The sequence below is a fragment of the Crocuta crocuta genome, unplaced genomic scaffold (assembly GCF_008692635.1).
Source record: "Crocuta crocuta isolate KB4526 unplaced genomic scaffold, BGI_CrCroc_1.0 scaffold197, whole genome shotgun sequence".
In the NCBI taxonomy this organism is placed as follows: domain Eukaryota; kingdom Metazoa; phylum Chordata; class Mammalia; order Carnivora; family Hyaenidae; genus Crocuta; species Crocuta crocuta.
In genome coordinates, this window is record NW_027532002.1 from 6154268 (window position 1) to 6166474 (window position 12207).

Sequence of the window (12207 nt, forward strand, 5' to 3'; positions counted from 1 at the left end):
CTGACAATGAAAGGAAGGGAAGAAGGAAGGAAGGAGGAGAAAGAAAAGCAAGCAAGCAAGCAAGAAAAGAAGAGACCTTAACTCAAGTCTCATACAAAATTTAACTTGAAATGGATCATGGGCTTAAATGTCTGATATAAAACTATAAAACTTTAGGGAAAAAAAGGAGAAAAATCTTTGAAATCTAGGGCTTGTCAAAGAGTTCTTAGACTTAATATGAAAGGCATGATTCATACCAGGAAAAATTGATAAACTGGACTTCATAAAACCCCAAACTCTTTGCTCTNGAGGAGCAGAGGGAAAATTATCTTTTACAAATGGTGCTGGAATAGCAACTGGATGTCTATAGGCTGACAATGAAAGGAAGGGAAGAAGGAAGGAAGGAGGAGAAAGAAAAGCAAGCAAGCAAGCAAGCAAGCAAGAAAAGAGACCTTAACTCAAGTCTCATACAAAATTTAACTTGAAATGGATCATGGGCTTAAATGTCTGATATAAAACTATAAAACTTTAGGGAAAAAAAGGAGAAAAATCTTTGAAATCTAGGGCTTGTCAAAGAGTTCTTAGACTTAATATGAAAGGCATGATTCATACCAGGAAAAATTGATAAACTGGACTTCATAAAACCCCAAACTCTTTGCTCTGTGAAAGATCCTACTAAGAGAAAGAAAAGAGAAGGTAGGAATGGAAGACAATATTTGCAAACCACACACTTAACAAAGGGCTAGTATGGAGAATATATAAAGAACTCTCAAAAGTCAATAGTAAAAAAGCAAACAGTCCACTCAGAAAATGAACAAGAGATACGAAGAGCCATTTCACTCAAGAGGAGACACGGATGGCAGAAAGACATGAAAAGATGTCCAACATCATTAGCACATTAAAACCACAATAAACCTAACAGGATCACTGCACACGTATCCGAATGGCTGAAATAAAACACTGTGACAGCATTAAATGCTGATGAGGATGCTATGACCTAGATCATTTATACATTGCTGCTGGGAATGTAAAATGATACAGGCACTCTAGAAAACAATTTGGCAGTTTCTTAAGAAACTAGGGGCACCCTGGTGGCTCAGTCGGTTAAGCATCCGACTTTGGCTCAGGTCATGATCTCACGGTTTGTGGGTTCAAGCCCCGCGTCGGGCCCTATGCTGACAGCTACCTCAGAGCCTGGAGCCTGTTTCAGATTCTGTGTCTCCGTCTCTCTGACCCTCCCCTCTTCATGCTGTCTCTCTCTCTCTCTCTCAGAAATTTTAAAAAACATTTAAAAAAACATTTAAAAAAACTTAAAAAAAATAAAATAAATGTGTAGCTACCTTACAACCCAGCAGTTGCACTCCTGGTCATTATGTTCACATATAAACCTATGTGTCAATGTCTGTAGCAGCTTTCTTCTGAAGAGCCCCAAACTGGAAATAACCCAGGTGTTGTTCAGCCTGTGATGGTTAAACGAAGTGTGGTAACCTCTGTGGTGATACAATGGAATACTACTCAACAATAGAAGGGAAAGAACTATTGATACATGCAATGATGTTGAAACTCCAGACACTTATGCTGAGTAAACAAACCCAAATGTTACATACTGTATGCTTTTATTTATACAACATGCTTGAAATGACAAATTATAGAAGTGGAGAACAGATTAGTGGTTGCCAGTGGCTAAAGAGGAAGTGGTGTGGTAGAAAAGGACAACATGAGACATCTTTGTAATGATGGAAATGTTCTGTATCTTGACAGTATCAGTGTCAATACCCTGGTTGTGATCTTGCACCGTGATTCTGGAATATACTACCACTGGAGAAATTGGAGCCCTCCAATTAAGGAGATAGATTAAGGATAAATGGATCTGTCTGCATTATTTCTTCCAGCTGCATGTGAACTTGTAATTATCTCAAAACAAAGAGTTTAATGAAAAACAAACAACAATGTATTTTTTATTTTTTTAATGTTTATATTTATTTTTGAGACAGAGAGAGACAGAGCATGAGTGGGGGAGGGACAGAGGGAGAGGTAGGTACAGAATCTGAAGCAGGCTCCAGGCTCTGAGCTGTGGGCACAGAGTGCAACATGGGGCTCAACTCATCAACTGCAAGATCATGACCTGAGCCAAAGTCGGACACTCAGCCGACTGAGCCACCCAGGTGCCCAACAACTATGTATTTTTTAAAGTATGGCATTTGGGATGCCTTGGTGGTTCAGTCAGTTAAGCACCCAACTTCTGATTTCTGCCCAGGTCATGATCTCACAGTTGTGTGATAGAGAGCCACATCAGGCTCTGTGCTGGGCAGGGAGACTGCTTGGGATTCTTTCTCTCCCTCTGTCCAACCCACCACTCTCTTTAAAAAAAAGAGAAAAAGAAAAAGAAAGAAAGAAAAAGTGATGGAATTAGCAAAGAACAGGAAACTACTGGAAAACTAGAGGGGTGCCTGGGTGGCCCAGCCTTTTGAACGTCTGACTTTGGCTCAGGTCATGATCTTGCAGTTGGTGGATTCAAGCCTGGTAATTGGGCTCTGTGCTGACAGCTCAGAGCCTGGAGCCTGCTTCAGATTCTGTGTCTCCCTCTCTCTCTGCCCCTCCCCTGCTCAGGCTCTGTCTCTGTCTCTCAAAAATGAATAAACGTTTAAAAAAATGACCAAGAATACTAGAAATAGAACCATAATGTTTAGAAAGTAAGTATGCTGTTAAAATTAAGAACTTAAGTGGATGGTGTATTGGTTTTCTATTGCTGCTGTAACAAGTCACCACAGATTTAGTGGCTTAAAACAACACAAATTTATTTTTTTTACAGTTCTGAAGGTCAGAACTTGAAATGGGTCTCATTGTGCCAAAATCAAAATGTCAGAAAGACTGTTCCTTTAGAGGCTCGATGGAAGAATCCATTTTGTTGTCTTCAGAGCTTCTAGAAACCACCATAGTCCTTGACTCAGGACCCTATTCCTCCATTTTCAAAGCCAGCCACAGGCCAAATCCTTCGCTGGTTACCATCTCTCTGAGTCTCCTTTTTCTGCCTCCCTCTTCCATTTTTAAGGACCCCTATGACTACGTTGGACTCACCTGGATAATCCACCATAATTTTCCCAGCTCAGGGTTAGCGGATTAGCACCCTAAATTCCATCTGCTACCTTAATTCTGCTTTTTCATATTCAGTTTCCAGGTGTAGGACATGGACATTATGGGGGTGGGGGACCTGCAGTAGTCTGCCTACCACAGGTGGGTTAAAGAGCCGATGGGTTCCCAGCTGCTGTGAGGTCTGCACACCTCTCTGCAACATATCTGCAAAATAACTGGTGAATGGAAAGACAGAAATGAAGAAGTTACTCAGAATGCAGCCAGAGAAGCAGTATATGGGAAATATGAGAGTTGAAAAGCCATAAAAGATAAATATCACAATCCAAGAAAAGAGAATTTTTAAAAATTTCTACCAGAGGTTAATATAAGGGTAAACTGAAAGAATTAGGATCTTTGTTGTCTTCATGTTGGTCCTTACAAGTTGCACTTTGTATCCCACCGATTTTCCATTTGCAACGTTTCTTTTTTTTTTTTAACATTTATTCATTTTTGAGAGACAGAGTGTGAGTGGGGGAGGGGCAGAGAGAGGGAGATACAGAATCCCAAGCCGACTCCAGGCTCTGAACTGTTAGCACGGAGCCCATCTGGGGGCCCAGCTTACCAACTGGAAAGTCATGATCTTAGCCCAAGTTGGAGACTCAACCGACTGAGCTACCCAGGCACCCCTGCAAAGTTTTACTTTTGAGTTGTGAACATCATTTTCTCAGAAGGCAGCCTTTTGCAAGGAACTTAAATATTCATGCACATTTGTGGTCACATGACCAAATGTATTTTTGTGTGAATGGCCACTTTTTATAGAATTGGTATGCTTTATGTAGACCTTCTCCATTTAAAATGTTTAAAAATATTTTATTGGGGAAACTTATTAGTGTGTTTAAAAACTCCTTTATAAGTCATCACTGATTAAGGCATACAGTATAAAATGTACACCGCCAAGAAAAGATTTTTTAATTTTTTACGTTTATTTATTTTTGAGAGAGAGGCAGAGCACAAGTTGGGGAGGGACAGAGGAGAGGGAGACACAGAATCCCAAGCAGGCTCCAGGCTCCAAGCTGTCAGCACAGAACACCACTCGGGGCTCGAACCCACGAACCGTGAGATCATGACCTGAGTCGAAGTCGGACACTTAACCGACTGAGCCACCCAGGCACCCCTAGAAAAGATTTAAGAACAGAAAGAAAGACTTAGATTTTAAAAAGTATAAATCTAGAGACGTCTGCGTGGCTCAGTCGTTTGAGCACCAGACCTCGCTAAGGTCATGATCTTCCAGCCCGCATGGGGCCTCTACCCAGCTCATGCTCCGTCTCGCTCAAAAATAAAGTAAACACTAAATAAATAAGTAAAAAAAAAATAAATTTTTTAAAAAGCATAAATCTAAGTATATGCTCTGGTGTAAAACGTCTGATTCCTCTGAGCTAGTTTTCATCCAGGCTCACGTGTCCCATTTTAACGAGAGTTTCCCTGTCTTGCCCAGGATCGGCCTCTGGTTGCAGGATCTGGGTTGCTACTATTAAGGGGCCGGGGCTGGGCTCGCGGCCACCGTGGCCAAGCTGGCGCAAGGAGTTCCCGAGCGTGTCACCCCGGGCCAACTCTCTCGCCCGTCCACTCGGCCCTGCGCGGCGGTTGGCAGCTCCCGTCCCGCGCGGGGCGCCCCGTGGAGGTGCCCGCAGCCACTGTCTGTGCTCCNGCCTCGCCGCTCCCGGGTCTCCGCGCTCTCCGGGCTCGCGTCTCCCGGGCCTCGGCGCTCCCCCGCACACCTGGCTCTCGCTCAGGTTCCCAGCTGTTGTGAAGTCTTCACACGTGGAGCTCAAGTAAGTTCCCGCGACTGGGGCGCTTCGCGCAGGGAAGTTTCTTGGGGTCTTGGGCGCTCTGAGCGAGGAGGCTCCGAGGGGAGGGGTCCTGATTGCGGGCGGTATGCAGAGCTCCTCTGGAAGAGCTACAGGTGAAATTAGGGGGGGAAATGCAGGCAGTTTGAGGAATGCAGAGAAAGTTCAGAAAGACGAACTTTAGCGTCTGCAGAATCACTGATCCTTAGGGTTTTTCTCAATCCTGCCTGCACCTTAGAATCTCCTGGGCGCCTTTAAAATCCAGTTGCCCCGGTCCCATCCTAGACCAATGACCTCAGAATCCCTGGGGCTGGGGACCCACGCCTCAATAGCGTTTAACTCCCCAGGCGATTCCATTGTGCAGCCGGGGTTGGGAGCCAATGACCGAAGAAAGCCTGGCTGCCTCCCGAGGAAGGTGGAACGGCACACGGGGGCCTTGATGGAGTCCAGCCGCAGACGCATCTGGCTGCACCCAGTATCCTGTGTGGTCCCGGGGCCCGGCAGCGGGCTTCCCTCAGGCTTTGTGAACCGCACAAAGGGGAATGAGACTATGCTTGGCAGGGCGATTAGCGTGTTCAAGAGACCCTCATATAGTCATCAGTCTTTTGGCACATTGTGAAAAGCAGAAGGCGTGTCCGGTTATGACCCCCGCTTGGCTCTGCATCTGGGAAATTACTCTATTGTTGCCTTTGAAAGGAAGTTGGGGGAAACTGGCCAGCCCGTGGCCTCCACAACTTCTGGGTGGTGTGCTTTAAGGATGAAGCCAGGTGTTGCCACATGGTTGAATTTGTCTTTTCTCCTAAAAGCCCCCCTCAGAGTTCCCCCGTGTCCGGGGAGGGGCAACTCTACTGTAGATTTCTGAGACCAGTGGATTTCACAGGACGGACCCTTCCTCACCCTGGGGGAGATGCTGGTGGCAAGTAGCTAAAGTCCCAGCAGCAGGGCCATCGGGCAAGACACACGTCTCTACCGCATGTGCAGGGCAAGTTTAAGGGGTGGATTTAAATCAAACAGCAACCTAGAGGCAGAAGAAGGGACTTTCAAAGGTGTTAAGAAGATGACATTTAATTTTTGTGGAATGGAGAAGTAAGTTCAGAGCTTCAGAGTCCATCAAACGTGGGCCTCCATGCAGATTCTGTCACTTCTGTGATATGTGACCATAGGTAAGGTACCTGAAAACTGGGGGTAAAGCATAGTAACTCTGCATCAGGACTAATGATATAGTTAAGTGAGATAATGTGTAGGAAATGCCCAGCAGGCCGGGTGATGCATGGCTGGTGCTCTGTGAGTGCTGGTTATGAGGCACGGCGGTGGGGCTTTGGTGTCTGACAGCTGTTGCCACCGTTTACTTAGCACAGCCTCGATGGCAGGGCGGGGAGAGGAGTGTTTGTCTAGAAACTGTCTCCCTCAACACTCCATTCCCCTGCTCTTGTCCGGCCCTGCTAAGGGGAAGGCTCCTTCCCCCTTGGGCCTCTCGGTACTTTGAGGTCTGGACTCTGAAGCCACTGGTTCCCTCCACCCCCTTTCCCTGGGGCTTACTGATGGCTCTGGAATACAGCTTTGCTCCATGTGATGGGAATCAATTTCTTGATGAAAGAAAGCAGTCCTTAATCTTAAGCCTTCTCCACCCCGCTGCCACATCTATACAAAATGGGCTCGTAAGAAAGCCGGGCTGTCTAGGGGTCTCAGAATCGACGTGGGCACACACACGGGGCTGTCATACTTGCTGCATCCTGAGGCTATACCCAGGCTGCTCCCGTTTTGCCTCTGACTCTTGGCCTCGGGACAATGAACCGTTCTTCAGTGACCAAGAGCCGTCAGGAATTTGGGGAAGGGGGACCCGGATCCTGCAGTCATCAATGCCGCATCCCAGATGAACCTCTCACCCTGGGGCCCACTGTGTGTGTCTCTGACGATCGCTTGTAGTAACGGCGGCACTGTTTAGACTGGACAATTGCATTAGAAACAGTGATGTCAAGTGAAAACGAGGATCACGTGTTTTTACAGTGTATGTGCAATCGCTGACTTTTGCTAAAATGAGAATATCGAGTGCTTGTCTCTTTTTAGCGAAAGAGTTCTATATTTCCGCAAACTCTATGATGTAAGCCTAGGATTTGAGGTTGTAAGTTATCAGTTTACTTTGGGATTCTCTTTTTTGGGAGGGTTTTAGACGAGACAAAATTAGAAAAGCTAAAATTTGTACTTGTGCTGAATTTTTGTCATGCAGAAGCTGTAGATGTTTTGCACGTTTCTAGAAGCCCTGTTTTATCATCTGGGCAATGTCCATTGTGTCCCACCCAAAGGGCCTCCTTCTATCCGTCCACAAAGTCTGAAGTTGTTTCGACGAAGAGTCTTTGATGTGTCAGATAATGCTCATTGAGGGCAAGTGTTTTTTCCAAACTTGCCTGTTGTAGTAAGAAATGAGTAGTCACTGCCGTTTCAGTTAATTTATGGTTTCGATCACAAGGTGTGTCAAAGCCAGACTTCCTGGCTTGAATTTTTATCCCCGTGTTTTATCGAGATGTGCCACAGACCAAACTGTGGGCAGAGATCACTTTGCAGAATTGGCCAAGACNTGAGGGCGTCCTGGCCCTCTGCTGGGGCACAGTGCCCTAACAAGGGGTGTGCTGCTCTAGAGCCAGCAGGGCAGTCCGGTACTGGAGCTTCATGAGCTACAGAAGGGTAGCCTAGAAAACTGCCACTTTGGAATTTGTTTTTACAAACCTATAGTTTAAACGATTAATAAATAGGTTAACATAAGGGCCCAGAGAATTGCAAAGTGAGCACCAGATTAGCACCAGGTTATAGTAGGTCGGTATTGTAATAAAACGTGAAAAGTCGCCACTGTTCTGTTTGTTTCAGGATGTTGGAGTTGCCCTCTTTATGTGTCTTCACCACCAGGCAGGTGAAAGAGTTGGGAGGGTATAGATCTTTGCAGAGGCACATGCAACTGGGTAGAGCAGTCATGCACTGCTAGGGAATAGCCTTGCTTGTCAGAAGAGCTGTGCGGATGATGATTGACTTGAGAAAATATTTGTGTTGTTCTAGTTTCCAAAAGATGAAAGCCGAATGACTGAGAACTTCCCACGCTCTGTTTTAACACATTCCTCAGTTGCTATCTGTGACCCCAAACCAAACCTTCTAGAAGAAACTTGGTGGACAGCTAGGCTGTTCTTTGGGTATATCCTTATTTCTTACAGTTCATGACAGCGGGCTCCTTCATTGGGATGGAGCCACTCATGGACCCCGTTTAACAAAGAGGTGTTTTATTCAGGCACATCAATGATTTCAAGTGGAGATGTGAGAACTGTAACAAATACAGGCAGAATGTAAATGAAANGCTCATGGACCCCGTTTAACAAAGAGGTGTTTTACATTTAATATAAATTCAGGCACATCAATGATTTCAAGTGGAGATGTGAGAACTGTAACAAATACAGGCAGAATGTAAATGAAAGAAACTGTGGTTTTGGGGTCAGAGTTGAACTCAGGCTCCTACTTTGCTCCTTTACTGTGTGACCTTGGCCAAGATATTTAACCTCCTCCCCCTGTGCCCTCCTTTGTCAAATAGTTAATAAGAGTTCTTTCTTTACTGAGTGGTTTTGAGTGTTTGATGAGGTAATGGATATAAGCCACCTGGCTTTCAAAAATGCTGATTATTGTGATAATGACTATGAAGATTACTTGGGTCAGAGTGCTGGTCTTGCCATCCCTTAAGCTATGTGGCTTTGGCTAATGTACTTAACACTCATGAGTCTCAGTTTTTGTATCTGCAAAATGGGGATAACTCTCCTTGTGTGGAAGGATTGGTTGGAGGCTTGATGAAATGAAATGATGATGCATCTGATCTGAAAGACCCTAAATAATAGCAAACACTCACATAGATTTAACTGTGTGCAACCCTGGTCTAAAAGCTTTAGGGTTTTTGGATTCGTTGTTGTTGTTGCCGCCTTTTTTTTTTTTAAGCTCATTTAGTCTTCCCAACAACCTTTTGTGCTACTTATTGCATTTTACAGATGAGACAACCAAGGCTCAGTGAGATGAAAGAACTAGTCCAATGTGAACAGATAGTAAAGCCTGCACCAAGGATTTGAAGGGGAACCCCGTTTTCAACCACTGAACCAGCATTCTGAGGGTGCCCCTCCCTCTGCCCACCTCCCCCACTTCCTCATGCCTGCCTTCTGTGATTGGCCAGGAGATGTGCCTACTCTCTTTTGAGACCCATATTTCTGGACACAGGGCCCCAGCTGCCAAAGAATTGTCTGCTTATAAAGTGGGACTCCTCCCCCCACCACCCCAGCCTTGCAGCTTTTAAACCTCAACCGTTGCTTCCACTGGCTGATCTAATATCCAGTGGGTGTGGTAGGGCTGGGGGAGCCCTGATGCTCGTAGTGACTAATATTTTTAGAGTGGGTTATGGTGTTTATTTTGAGAGAACTGTCATCTCTGTGCACTGAGATAGTTAGTCCGGGTGTAAAAAAACCTGCCTTCACCCGATGGGTTGTGCGGGGTACTTGGGGAGACAGAAGAGCAGGCCTGGAAGTTCCAGATGGGGCTCAGGTGAGCACCATGGTGTTCAAACAGCATCAGAAGTGCAGTGCCTGTTCCAAGGTGACTGCCTTTTCAAAAACTTCTTACTCCTCCTCCCTCTTCCTCACACCTCAGTAGCTTTTGCCTCTTTTGGAGACCTGGCACTCTTTTTAAATTTTTTTTTTAATGTTTTATTTATTTCTAGGAGAGAGAGAGAGACAGCGTGAGCAGGGGAGGGTCAGAGAGAGAGGGAGTCACAGACTCTGAAACAGGCTCCAGGCTCTGAGCTGGCAGTCAGCACAGAGTCCGATGCGGGGCTCGAACCGCAAACCACGAGATCATGACCTAAGCGAAAGTCGGACGCTTAACCAACTAAGCCACCCAGGCGCCCGGGAGATCTGGCACTCTTGGGGGCCTGAGCCAGCGGAACTCTGCCCCAGATAAGCAGGTTCTCCATTGAGTGAATGGTGGCTGCCTTAGCCTTCCAGACAATGAGGTGGAAGTGCTTTGCTGGCTCCCCGGTCTGGTGTTGAGGGCTGTTAGAAAGCTATTTGTAGCTCCTGGTTCTCCCTGGCTCCTTGGAGCTTCACTTCTTCAACACATTATTGTAGCAAATATTATCATAAGGCCTTGCTAGTTCCAGGAATCTGTCTGTGTCATTGGAATACAGCAACCTCAGCGTCTGGCCAAATGGATTTGCAAGCTACTGGAGGAGGAAGGGGTGTAACACGCACGCACATCGTTCTAGACTGTGGTAAGCACTGTCAGTGAGAACAACAGTATGCCATGAGACAGACTATCAGAGCCGCACCAGGATTAAGGCAGTCTGGGATACGGCTTTCCGAGAATGAGTCTTTTCAACTAGGACGGAGATAGATAAGAAGGAGTTAGAGCAGCCAGACGCAGGGAACAGCATGTTTCAAGGCTCAGGGGTGGGAAAGCACGGGGTATGTTGGGGAATGTGCCGAGAGAGCTGAAGAATGAACGGAACTCAGGCCAAGCCCAGCCTCCTGGGCTGGGAAGGATTTGAAATTTTATCTGAAAAGGCAGAGGGGGCCCTTGAGGCGATCCCGACCCCACCCTCTGTCCCAACGCCGGCTTCTTCTGTTAGCAACGTACAAGAGAAAGATAATTAACAACCCCTATTTATTAAGCTTTATAAACCTTGTCTTAACATGTGAGACAATTCTGGAGACGGAAATTTCGGTTTTCAGTTTCTAGATGAAGCCGCAGAAGCCCAGAATAAAGTAAAAGATGGCAGAACCAGGCATTGGAGCCTGGCCCACCTGACACCGCACCGGCTCCGTGGTTCTCTGAGCCAGATGTGTAAATGCGGGCGGGCCTCCTAGGCTCCAGGGTCCCTCAGCAGGGGCCCAGGGGGATCAGTCCTTCCTGGCTCCTTGGAAATTGAAACCAACGCCCTAGTCAGCAGACGCAGGCTGAGAGTGTGGGTGTCAGACTGTCAGGATCTGCAGGTACAAAAATTCCCGGGAACCCTGCCTCCCTGGGCAAGGGAAGGAGCATCGGACAGTTTTGCATACTAGTCTGCTCTCTTCTGGCTCTGCCCCGAAGCCCTGAAAGAGGTGTTTTCTCCACCCTGTTCATNAGGAAAAGCCTCCAAACCGTAAGGGTGCTGAGACCTCACCATGACATGCCAGCTTGCTTCAGGAGGGTCCACACTGCCCCTTTTTTCCCATACTTCAGTGACATTGTCACGAGGTGACAGAGTGAGAGGCCATGGCAGGTCAGGTGTGTTTTGGCTGGTGGGAGGCCAGCTTCCTAGACAGGACCACACTGGCTGAGGGCTGGAGGGCCCGGGGCCCAGGGTGTTGCTGCCTCTGGGGGGAACTTGGCATCTTCTAAATATCTCAGTGCCCCTCAGGGTCACCCTCCCCACACCCCAGATACCCTGCGGCCAAGCCCCCCGGGGAAGACCCAGGTGGTTCGACTGTGGCTCCGTGTTCAAGTGGGGTGAATACAAGTCTCCAGCTAAGTGTTTTGGCTGGCAGTCAGCAGTGTTTATTTACTCAAGGTCAAGTTTCAACTCAAGCCTCTGAGGTGACTAACATATTCTGTTCTTGTGGAGTGCGTTCCCTTTGAGAGGCCCCAGACGTTTCTGTGTTGGTTCTAAATGCCATCTCCAGATGTCCCAGATCTGTTGCTTCTGGAGCACTTTCTTCCGCCCAAGTGCTTAAACCACTTAACAGAGTTCTGGATCTGGGTTACTGATTCAAGGCTCTCTTGTCTTCTCTTGGCTTTCCTTATTGAGGTATTTTTATTCACCGGCCCCTCAGAGATGAATACGAAGCAGGGTGTTTTTGGAACTTGGTTTCTCAAAGCCTGGATGACACCAGGAAAGTGCCAATCAACAATTGCACATCAGCCCCCATAAGGCACCGTGGGGGCACTGTCACGAAGCACAGGTGATTTTGTCCTGAGTGCCTGAAGAGACGATGTCCTAGAAGTTGACAGCTGGGCTCTGGTTGAACTTTTTAACGCAGCAGGTAATATAGATGCCTTAGAGCAATAGAAAATACTGGTGCCTGTGGATCTGAATTTACCCACCTGTCCACTTAGCAAGCGACTTCCCCTAAGTGAGTGTGTGAACTTTGGAAATTCGCATATTCATTGAGTGCACGGTAAGGAAGCACCTACTCAAAGCACTGTGTTGTGCCAGATTCATTCATTCACCAACTTTAAGTGTTTATGTTTGAGAGAGAGAGAGCAGGGGAGGAGCAGAGAGAGAGAGAGAGAGAGAGGGAAAGAGAAAATCCCAAGC

The 12207-nt window shown here is 46.7% G+C and overlaps 1 protein-coding gene across 3 annotated transcripts in view; it reads left to right on the forward strand.

Moving 5' to 3' along the window:
* The first annotated feature begins 4762 nt into the window (after positions 1 to 4762).
* Positions 4763 to 12207, forward strand: part of NOD1 (nucleotide binding oligomerization domain containing 1) — a 64870-nt gene continuing 57425 nt past the window's right edge. For all 3 annotated transcript variants that reach the window (XM_077775413.1, XM_077775415.1, XM_077775414.1), the window contains exon 1: positions 4763 to 4883. The gene's annotated coding sequence lies outside the window, so the exon portion shown is untranslated. The remainder of the gene's footprint in view (positions 4884 to 12207) is intronic.